The following is an 11,363-nucleotide window of genomic DNA, read 5'->3' on the forward strand; positions in this document are numbered from 1 at the left end:
ATCATGAATCTGGTTACTAGACCACAAAATGAACTGGATGCTTGCTGAAAAAGCAGGTCTGCATTTTTGCCTCCTCAAACCTAGGAGTCTCTTTGCTTTTCAGAGTCCCCCTGAATATGCCCACTCCCACAGTAGGGCAGAGGTCTTTTTTTTTTTTTTTATCATCTGACTCTAGATTTGGGCCATTTCTTCTTTTTCCTTCTCTCAACCTCCATCTTCACAATGACAGGCTGCATTCGGTAATTGTTATCTTTTGTAATTGTTCTAGCTCCAAATTGGCTGATGAGTGGGGGGACCCAGCAGTCCATCAAAATGGTGCAGAGTGACTGAAGCAGCCGTGCCCTGAGCTGGAGAAAGTTAGCTGCTCTTTCTGGGGCTGTCCCAGTAGGAGAGGTGCTGGGAAGGGCCCTGGGAATCTACTATCACTTTTTCTGTTTTTTTTCCTAAGCAGGTCCATTCATAAGCCAGAAAAAATGTAAACAGCATGCTAATTATATTTACAGTTGAAATTAAATCAAGAAGCCCTGGAAACACTCAAGTGAATAAAGTGAAATGCTCCTCAAGGTTTCAGAGGTTAAAGTATGAAAAAGGATCACATAAAATGAGAATTAAGGCAGACAGGTATAACCCCAGTGCTTTGGAGGGAAAAAAAAAACAAGCTATAGAAGTAAGCAGCAAGAGGGGAAAAATCCAGAAGACAGTAATTCCAGAGAGATCAAGAGAGAGTGGACAACAAATGAGATATGTTTGCAATATGCCATGAAAGGTAATGTGATTTGGGGCTGTGTGTGTGGAGACGTCACATCACGAGGGAGAGGTGGTGTAATTTAGTGCGTTTGGCAGAAACACACCTGGAATATTGTGTTCAGGTCTGTGTATCCTGGGAGCAGACAGCTATAGAGGAACTAGAGGGAAATCAGCATAGAGCAACAACAGTGATTCACAAGTGAAATGCTGATTTATGAGAAAAACGGGCTGTGTGATTTGGCTTAAAAGAGTAGCAACAGGGGAGCATTTAAATTACTGTAAGGGTATTTTCCTGGACCTTTTACCTATGAGTCAAGAATTATTACAGTGTAATTAGCATAAAAGTATACACTATAGTTCAAAATGGAGGACTGCCATTTACAAGAAGGAACATTTCTTGGGAAGAACAGCTATGAGATTATTTAAGTAACTTTTTAGGAGAGTAAAAGGAGGGCATGGCTGGGAAAATATGAGTTACATTGTGATCATACTTTTCATTCCAAAGCAGTTAGATTTACCCTGGCCATGACCCTTCAATACTGAAGACTTGAGTGGACCTGCTCATCTGTCAGAACCTAGAAAGTTCCCTGGATGTCTGTTCTTCTGCCAAGTTCCACTCAGAGGTGATCGTTTTTAAATCTGCTTTTAGTGTACTCCCTATGTAAGTGCTTATGGCAGATGGCTTATCTTTCCCATCCTTTTGGGTGCTCCTAGTATCTGCAAGACACGACTGAACGACTTCACTTTCACTTTTCACTTTCCTGCATTGAAGGAAATGGCAACCCACTCCAGTGTTCTTGCCTGGAGAATCCCAGGGACGGTGAAGCCTGGTGGGCTGCCGTCTATGGGGTTGCACAGAGTTGGACACAACTGAAGTGACTTAACAGCAGCAGCAGCAGTATCTGCAAAGCCAGTGACTGAAATCGACAATTGATCTGCCATATTCTGTATGTAAGGCTGGAGGTTGTCCCTTCATCTGAAGATTGGATTCTGAAGGCAAAGGAGAGATTAATCTGATTTTTTAAAAAAAATCTCAAAATGATTGCTGGAGGAGCAGCATTTTGTACTAGCTAATGAGGCTAATTTGTTCTTTAAATACAAGTTACTGTGCTTCCTAAATTAAAATTCACTTCTGATGTAAATACAGAAGATATAAATATGGAGAAGAGATGTATGCTGTATTTTTTATTTTGCACTTTGGAGCCCATTCTAAGAGGAACTGTTAGAAAAGAGATTTTATTCTCTAAATCTGGGGAGATCTTTGCTTCCTGGCTTCAAATACATGGTAGGACAATGAATAGCATTCGTTTTACAAAAAAGAGAAGAAGGTGTGATGACTTCCTCTTGGCTAGAGATTGTAAAGTGCATGGTTCTGGATATTATTTCCTAAACTGTTGTAAGTCTTAACATTCTCATCCAGAAAATGAATGTGGGGAGTATATTGCTTTCAAAGTAATCACATAGTCCACTGACAAATGCTTTATTACCATTTAGCTATTTAATTAAATCTGCCATTTAAGAGGAAGTTCTTATTCCTAAATCAAGGGGTTTCCCTTCTGTTCACTGCAGTGAGGAGAGTGCTAGTTCTCATGTGGCCTTGCTATAAAAGGTTTTCTTATTCTTTGTATGTTGACTGTTACAGAGAGCAGAGCAGAGCTTTAGATAAATTAAAGCAAACAATGCAAGTAAAGGCCTTAAAAGTAAATGACATTAATTTTATAAATATTGTTTGGTTAGCTCTTTAAAATAAGAGTTTGAACAACATTCTATAAGAAATAGATATTGTCTTAATGGTGCAATAACTTTTAATGCTTAAACTAACAAATTATACAGAGCAATTATCTGAAGCATCATTTAATATGTAGTTTATCTGAGGGATTTACATTACACTTTCATGCTAGGTTTTCTTCCTGAACACTGAATTCTGAGTTTTTGGGTCATAACTAAGAATTTAGCTGCCCTTGCCTTGCGGCTGCTGCTGCTAAGTCGCTTCAGTCGTGTCCGACTCTGTGCGACCCCATAGACGGCAGCCCACCAGGCTCCCCCTGTCCCTGGGATTCTCCAGGCAAGAACACTGGAGTGGGTTGCCATTTCCTCCTCCAGTGCATGAAAGTGAAAAGTGAAAGTGAAGTTGCTCAGTCGTGTCTGACTCTTAGCGACCCCATGGACTGCAGCCTACCAGGCTCCTCCATCCATGGAATTTTCCAGGCAAGAGTACTGGAGTGGGTTGCTATTGCCTTCTCCAAGCCTTATCTCATTTTAAATTCAGATTCAGGAACCAGGAGAAAGCTATGTTATTTATCTGATTTAATTGATGACTTACGTCTGGGATTTTGAATGGGTCTATAACATAAACGTTGCCTTTCTGATACCAGTGATTTACTTTAAAACAATTGAAACTGTTACCTAATGGAACTTAAATTGCTGTTCACCAGCCAGTCTTTGCAACAGACCAGATGAGAGCCACTGCAGCTTTAAACACAGGCACACCCAGACTAAAGATTTATTTTCTTCCCTTTCCATGCCAGATTTGGCAAAGTTTCTCTAAAACTTGCTTCCTTCCTATGCTTTTTCTTCTTTATTTTAGCACTGCTGAAAAATTTGGTGTAACAAATGGTTGTTAAAGTTGGAGGAAGAGTATGCCAGATCAAAGGAAAGAAAGATCTCTGTGTGGGGCCTAGTGTGTGGTAGAGCCCCTAACATGGCAGATGTATTTTCACCATCAAATGCAAACTCTTTATCATGGTCCCCAAGGCCCTGCTGGATCTGGTTCCTGTCTACACCTGCAGTCTTACGCTGACCTGCTCTCTTACTGCTTTATGGCATGCTTTCTGTGGCTTGAATAGCATGTTCTTTTCTGCCATGGGGACTTTGTACTTGCCGTTCCTTCTTCTTAGAAGACCCTTCCTCTGAGTCTAAGTGGCTAGCTCTCTCCTCTTTTAGGTCTCAACTTAAGTGTCACCACTTTAGAAAGGACTTTCTCTCATCCTCAACCTCAGATAGCCCTGGTGTGGTCACCTTTTCTACAACTTGCTGTTGCTGTTCAGCCCTAAGTCGTGTCTGACTCTGCGATCCCAGGGTCTGTAGCCCACCAGGCTCCTCTGTCCATGGGATTTCCCAGGCAAGAATACTGGAGTGGATTGCCATTTCCTTTTCCAGGGGATCTTCCTGACCCAAGGATTGACCCACATCTCCTGCATTGGCAGGTGGATTCTTAACAGAGTAACTTACTCTCTGTTGTATTACCTGGTCCTCTTTGCCCCTCTCCCTCCTCCTCCTCTGCCCCTTCTTCCTTTTTCTTCATAGTACTTCACCGACATTGCCCCGATTGTTTAGTGCCTGTTTATTGGCTGTTTACTCCCCTAGAAAGCATGTTCCATGAGAACAGAGGACTTGTATTTTCTCTGGTGCTGAGAACAACACTTGGCCCATCAGGGTGGGTCAATATTTCTTAAATATTGGGCAAGATATTACAGAAATATTTCATTACATATTTTCAAATCTTTTCACTGGTATAAATGGAGAAAAAAAGAAACATTAAAAATGATTGTCTTAACATATGCTCAGGCATGCTTCTTAACTACAGCTATCAGGATATAATAAATGTTGCCAACATCAGCAAACTCTTCTAATATATACACAGATGCTAGGGTACCACCATCAGAAAGGCATTCTTGTAGATGTAAAGGAAACTGGAAGACTGATGAAAGGATCAGGCCGAAAGGTTCTTGAGGTCAAGCTCCTTCATTTCAGTGATTCTTTTGGATCCTCTGAAACTATTGTGGGACATAGGACACAACCACAGCCTGAAATGGGCTGAAATAAAATGGAATGTTATGATAGATGCCAGGAAAAGGCCAGTGCAAAGGAAGTGAGAGAGTCCATCCCTAGGCAGGTTGATAAGAAGTCCGGGGCCCCGGAGGAGCAGAAAGGGGTCTGGGGTTCTCAAGGAGGAGATAGGGGTCTGGAATTCTCAAGGAGGAGGAAAGGACAAACTTTTTTTTTTTTTCCTCTACATTCCTTAGTCTTAGTCACATAAAACGTTTTTTTCTTTAAGCCTAGAACTGATGATTACACAATAAACAACTCAGTTTAAACTCTGTACTAAGGATTATATGGAGAACTCCTTAGAGAAGGAAATGGCAACCCACTCTAATACTCTTGCCTGGAAAATCCCATGAATGGAGAAGCCTGGTAGGCTACAGTCCATGTGGTCGTAGAGTTGGACACGACTGAGCGACTGAGGACTCTGCGACTGAGCGAGCCAGTGAGGATTATATAACAATTTATCTTGCTTGAGGACAGTTTCTCCTTCCTGAAAACCTTCTGGCTAATCCTGTTATCTTAAAATGTAAATTATGGGAGTAGGTCTAGTAAGATCTTTACAACCTTGAGACATTCTTTTGATTTATTGTAATAACCAATTAAAAAAGTATTTAACTCCCTTGCTCAGACTAGCAACGGGGGCACTTTCTGTCCCCCTTCTGATGTCTGTGTCAGAAGCTTTCTCTGCCCCTTTTTCACTTTAATAAAACTCTGCTATGCATGAGACAAGGTGCTCAGGGCTGGAGCACTGGGAGGACCCTGAGGGATGGGATGGGAGGGAGGTGGGAGGGGGGTTCAGGATGGGGAACACGTGTATACTCATGGCTGATTCATGCAGATGTATGGCAAAAACCACCACAATATTGTAAAGTAATTAGCCTCCAATTAAATAAATTAATTTAAAAAACAAACAAACAAACTCTGCTATACAAAAGCTCTTGAGTGATCAAGCCTGGTCCCTGGTCCCAAAGCTAAATCTTCGGAGATAACGAATCCGACACCGTTAATCATAAACGGTCAGAAGTGAAGTAGGTTACATTCTCAAACTAAAGATCATTACCGGCATAAGGCATCTAGCATTGCCCCTTGCCTTTCCCAACAAGCAGAAGTCTGAAATGAGGAATAAATCTATGGGTACAAAAGAAGGAACCCAGGCCTCCTTCCAAGGTGTATCAAAGAGAAAATAAGAACTGCATCTCCTAGGTTCTTATCAGGGCTCCTGGTCAGCCACGCTGTGGTTCTAGGGGAAGCAAGGAAATCTCTCCCAGGATCATTGTCACAGGCAAAGCAAAAATCTGCCTACATGGCAGCAGCAGCTAGAAGCCCTTTCTAAGGGTCAGGTATCATCTAAAGGCTGTGTGTCTATTACCTCGTTAAATCTGCACCACGACCCTGTGAAATATGTGCTGTTATTATTTTCAGTTTTACATATGAGGAGACCAAGACACAGAGAAGGGAAATAGTTTGCCCCCAGTTAATCAGCTAGTAAGTGGCAGAGGCATAGTTGAACTTGGACAGGCTGGCTCCACTGCCTGTGGAGACTGAGAGCTCTGAAGCTCTTCAATCTGTGATCTTGGTTTTGGGTAGGGAGGATTTTTACAGCCCTCTTGTCTCTGGAAACAGGAAAGCCAGAGTCAGATACTAAGGAGTAACTGAAGGCTGACGGTACATTATGATGACTGAGAAACATGATGGAAACAGTGTGCTGTGATCCTGCTGTTCTCAGCAAGCCCCTAAGGGGTGTGATGGAAGGGAGGCTTGCTTCTTCCTGCAAGTGCCCCTGCATTATGTTCAGGGGAGAGAGGAGAGCATTTATGACTGTCTGAACAGGGTCCCCTTGGCTTTCTCCTTTGCTGCATCCAAATGATGCCTGATGGCCTCGCTCGTCCCACTGGACCTGCGCTAACTCAGAGAGGCAGCACGGCAGAGCGGAAAGGACTTGGACCCCAGGAAGAGGCCACCCTGGATTTAAATCCTGGCTCTGTCACTTGTTGGCTGCACGACTGCTGGCAAGTTACTGAACCTCTCTTTGTTCAGTTTTCTCATCCACAAGATGAGGTTAATAATAGTCATTTTCAGAGCTATTGTGAGCATAATCAATGAAATAAGACCTGTGAAAATGTCTAGCACATAGAAGGCACTCAATAAACATTACCTCCCTCTTCCCCTCCCGTATTCTTACCTAGAGAATTTCATGGACATGGGAGCCTAGCAGGCTATAGTCCATGGGATCACAAAGAGTCAGATATGACTGAGCAACTGACACTTTTCTCTCTTCCAAAGCCAGAACAAATCCTTACCTGTGGACTCTTGAAATTATGTTTCAGATCATGTGTGGTGCCAGAGTGAGTATCTCAGCATGGGATATGGGACACACCAAATTCGTTTACATTTTCTGTTTATGTTCTGGGAACGGAGAGCATTGAGCACAACCTGAATTGTAAGTCACTGGTTTTCTCGTTGAAGGTCTAGACCTAGGCTGGGTGGTAGAGGCAGGTGATGAGGGGTGATGGAGAGCAATGTTTACCCTGACCGTGACAGGAGAGTTAAGGCAATTCAACTGGATTTTACTCTGCCAGAGTCCAACACTTGTTTCTCCAAGTACAGTGAGTTACAGAGATAGCACGTCTTGTACCAATAATGAAAATAACTCTGTGAACAGCACGGAAGTGAGTTGGGGCTACTTCCGCCCACACAGAGATGAATTTTATGTGCAGAAGCCCAGTGGAATATAAATGAACTGCTGTATAAGAGAAAGAAGAAAGAAAAGGCTGGGACTTTAGGATGTATGCATAGCCTATGTATGCATAGACTTTCCTCTGTCTCTGCAAAGTAGGATCATGGACACAGAATCCCCTTCTTGCAGGGCTATAGCTGGTTGTAATAAAATGTCATGCACAGTATGAGGGAAAGCTTGTGTTTGGAGGCACTCAGTCTCAAGAGCCCCTGGTTCTTATCACAAACTCTCTAGATGCTCTTTTTTCTGTGTGTCCTTATTCAGGGCATGATTGACTGGCAGCAGGTGTTTGTTCATTCTGATAAATGTCAGCTTCTTAACTTTCACTTTGGAGAGGGAAGGGTGACAGGCACCATCCTGCCCGTGTTGAACTGAAGGCCTTCCCACAGTGCCTGCTGGAGGGCAGACAGTGTATACACGTTAGAGCCTCATGGCTGGAGCTGGCCCAGTCTCCTCTCCCCTTGTCAGTGTAGGGTGACTCAGCATCAGCAGACATGCTCCAGATGTCCTGCCAGCATCTGACTGATGTACAATCTGGGGAGCCCCCAGTCTCCCATGATATACAAGGAGACAGGAAGCCCAGGGCTTCCAAGTGGTGCCCTAGGGGTTTCTAAAGTGCACTAATGCACTAATTGAGCATCACTGTTCTGCTGTCTGCCTTGCTACTTCCATCCCTGTCCATTTCTCTTTTCTTAGTTGTTTGCTTTCTAAAGGCTCACTTAATCAAATAGCCCACTCAGTTCATCAAATGACTGTTGAAGCATACAACAGGCCAAGGCGCTGTCCAAGGTACCACACCCTACAGTTAAAGGAAATGGCAACCCACTCCAGTATTCTTGCCTGGGAAATCCCACGGACAGAGGAGACTGGTGGGCTGCAGTCCTTGGGGCTGCAAAGAGTAGGACACAACTGAGGGGCTGAGCTCACGAGCTTCGCATATTTACTTAAACTTTGAGAGAACGTCAAATTGAGGTGTATCCAACAAAATCCTTCTTAATAAATCATTAGTTATTGACTTACTATCTTCTCTGTCACGATATGCTTGTTAGTCTTGAGAAGAACTTAGAAATGTTTGGACATGACTCAAGCTTTCAGGAAGCTTACCATAAGTCTAGTTAGGAAGACATAATAAATAGCATATACATGGTAAATAATCTAAGAAATATACAATTAAGAGGTAAATTTTTAAGGAAACAATAACTAAAAATGCTTTATTTTTTAAGCCCTTTAGACTTAAACATGATCTTGGTTAAAATAAAATTGTATTTTTCCCCGAACTTTTTCTTGAGATAAATTTACACATAACATTTATCATAAAAATTTACCATTTTTAAGGGTACAATTCTGTGACATCATGGTAAAATTTGTAGCACAAACTATAATGACAGAGAAATTGAAAAAGATGAAAGATTACAAAAATCTGATGCTTTTAAAGTAAGTGTGACTTGAGCTCTTATTCGAAGGAGATAGATAGGACTGGAATAGATAGGGGGAACAATGAAAATATGTCTGTGGCACACCAACAAGATTTACCTGAATGTCTCCGTATAAATTAGAGTTTATGTAAAATGTTTATTCTTGTCTTTTGTGGCCATTTGAAAGTGAAACTACAAGTTTATAAATTCATAGTTCTGATAAGTGTGGAAGTTTAGAATTAAGAAATCTTATTTTAAACAAAATAAGAACTTGAGGGTCATTTTGCAATCCGATTACAGCTTTTGTTTGAATACCTTCAATAAAAATATTTCCCCAGAGGCTAAGTCTCAAGAAAAAGCTGTCAGTGAAAAATGGTTTCAATCTTTTAATTTTTCTAAGTAATAAATGTCCTACTTCTGTAAAGGTGACAGTTGCTGTATCATCTATGTGCAATCGGCATGGTCCTGGAAACTTCTGATTTTTTTCAAAACTAAAATTTTCTAATAAATTTGTCTTCATAACAGCGGAGATGACCCACCGACAAATATGCCATGACATTTCAAAGGATACCAGAAATCACCACATCTGGGAAAATGCAGCACAAACAAAATAGAACAGAAATAAAAACAAATTCCATGACCACATCCAGAACTTATAATCAGAGTTTATTTTAAAACACATCAGAGTAAAGCACAAACAAAGAGTCAAAACACCTAGATTCTATTTCAGGTTCTGGCACTTAATCACCTTGGCAAAGAAACGCTAGCGAGCTTCAATCCGCTTATCTAGGCTATCATCTGAGCAACACACCCACCTCTCTTTTAAATGTGCAATGAACTTACACAAACAAGAGATACCTGTTCCTCCTAGTTTGTATGATTTTGTTAAGTATCAAAATGGATCATGATATGATAATAAGATGGAAGATGTAATTAATATAGAAGCCATTCTGAGTAATGGCACAGATGGATCCAATCAGGAGTGTGTTAAGAGTCATTCTTGAGGCACATTTGGATCACAGAGGTGAAGACCAGACTCTCAATGTTAATTCTGGGCGCTATTTAAAACCTTCCATCCATATGACTTTGGACTTGTTTTGTATCTGCTAGAAAGCTTGTTTATACGTGTGTTTTAACTGTGGCGCTCCCGTTATCTTTCTCCATGCAAGGCCCCTTAGGTGGCATTTGCATTTAGTGGAGCGATTTTTGTTTTCAAAGAGAGAAATTTTATAAATTGTGCTTCACTTTTATTTCAGCTTGAGCTGTTTTCTCCTGGGAAAACAGCTTTTTGCTTGGCAAAAATGGATGTGAAGCATTGGCGAAAACGAAAGGCCGTTTTTATTGCAAAGAAAACTGCCTTTTGCTTTTGCCAAAAAAAGCAAAACATATGAGACAAAACTACAAATATTTCCCTGTTTGCAAACCCTGTGAAAACGTGATTTTTCACCAGTGGTGAGAATATTTTCCCACACCACTCTTTCCATTTCTAAAAATTATGATTTCAATGGTAAAAGTCATAGTTTACACCTGCAACACCTCATGACTGTAACAGAATATCATGAATATTATTATTAAACATGTTGAATATATTTTATGTTCAAGGTAATATTGGAGGACATACAGCCCTCATCCAGCAAGATTAAGATCTCAACAAAGTATAACAGAAGAGTCACCGAGGAATGTTTCACTGATGCAGACCAAGAACACTTGAAAAGGAAGTGTGTTTGGGTTGAACTTGGATGTAATGTGGAGTATGTCACTAAATAAATAAAGACTTGGGGAACAGCGGTGAAAGAGAAGGAAAGTGTAGTAATAATATCATATGGTTGTGCCACCTTTGAAAAATCAGCTCCACTTCCTGGGGTCTCAGATTCCATTTATGAAAATGATAAGTTTTGATGAAATGACCAGAGTCCTTTCGTATCTACAAATTTGCAATAACCAGATAGGAAGTAACTCTGTAAAATATAGAAATTGTCAATATCAAGGGATCTCCACTAACTGAATTGATTCCAAAATAGACCACTGAAGTCAGAAGTCTGTGTGGTGTCTTTAATGATTTATGTGAAGGTATTCACATAACAAAGTCAACTGGGAATTTCTTTGTGCTCCTGGTTGCCCTCAATATGCTTTTCCTAGTGCCTACACTAAGCCCCTGGGCTCCCCAGGTGGTGCTAGTGGTAGTAAGCACTCACCTGCCAATGCAGGAGATGTAAGAGACATGGGTTCAATCCTCTAGTGGAGAAGATCCCCAGGAGAAGAGCATAGAAACCTACTCCAGTATTCTTGAGAATCCCTATGGACAGAGGAGCCTGGCGCGATACATTCCAGAGTCGCAAAGAGTTGGACACGACTAAAGTGACTAAGCACACATGCGCACAAGCCCCTTATGGTGATTAAACTAATTTCTCCTCACTTTTAGCCATTCACCTTTTCAATACTATTAAAATATTCAAAATATTAACACAGATGTGACTCAGTCAAAGCAATTGATTTGCTCAGGAAAGTGGGGTGTAAATAAATTTGTGGTATGGGAATGCTATTTTGAAAGCTATTTAATTTTGAAAAGCAAATCTATGGATTCATTTATCTGCAAGGAAATGATAATGACTTAGTCAGTCAGTTGTGTCTGACTCTTT

General features: G+C 41.1%; 1 long non-coding RNA gene across 1 annotated transcript in view; it reads left to right on the forward strand.

Moving 5' to 3' along the window:
* The window catches only part of LOC138991199 (uncharacterized), a 45,509-nt gene extending 34,694 nt beyond the window's left edge, over positions 1 to 10,815 (forward strand). The window contains exons 2-3 of the long non-coding RNA XR_011467157.1: positions 6,900 to 7,012; positions 10,327 to 10,815. This is a non-coding gene — a long non-coding RNA (uncharacterized lncRNA). The remainder of the gene's footprint in view (positions 1 to 6,899; positions 7,013 to 10,326) is intronic.
* The last annotated feature ends 548 nt before the right edge of the window (positions 10,816 to 11,363 follow it).

The sequence above is a fragment of the Bos mutus genome, chromosome 16 (assembly GCF_027580195.1).
Source record: "Bos mutus isolate GX-2022 chromosome 16, NWIPB_WYAK_1.1, whole genome shotgun sequence".
Lineage (NCBI taxonomy): Eukaryota > Metazoa > Chordata > Mammalia > Artiodactyla > Bovidae > Bos > Bos mutus.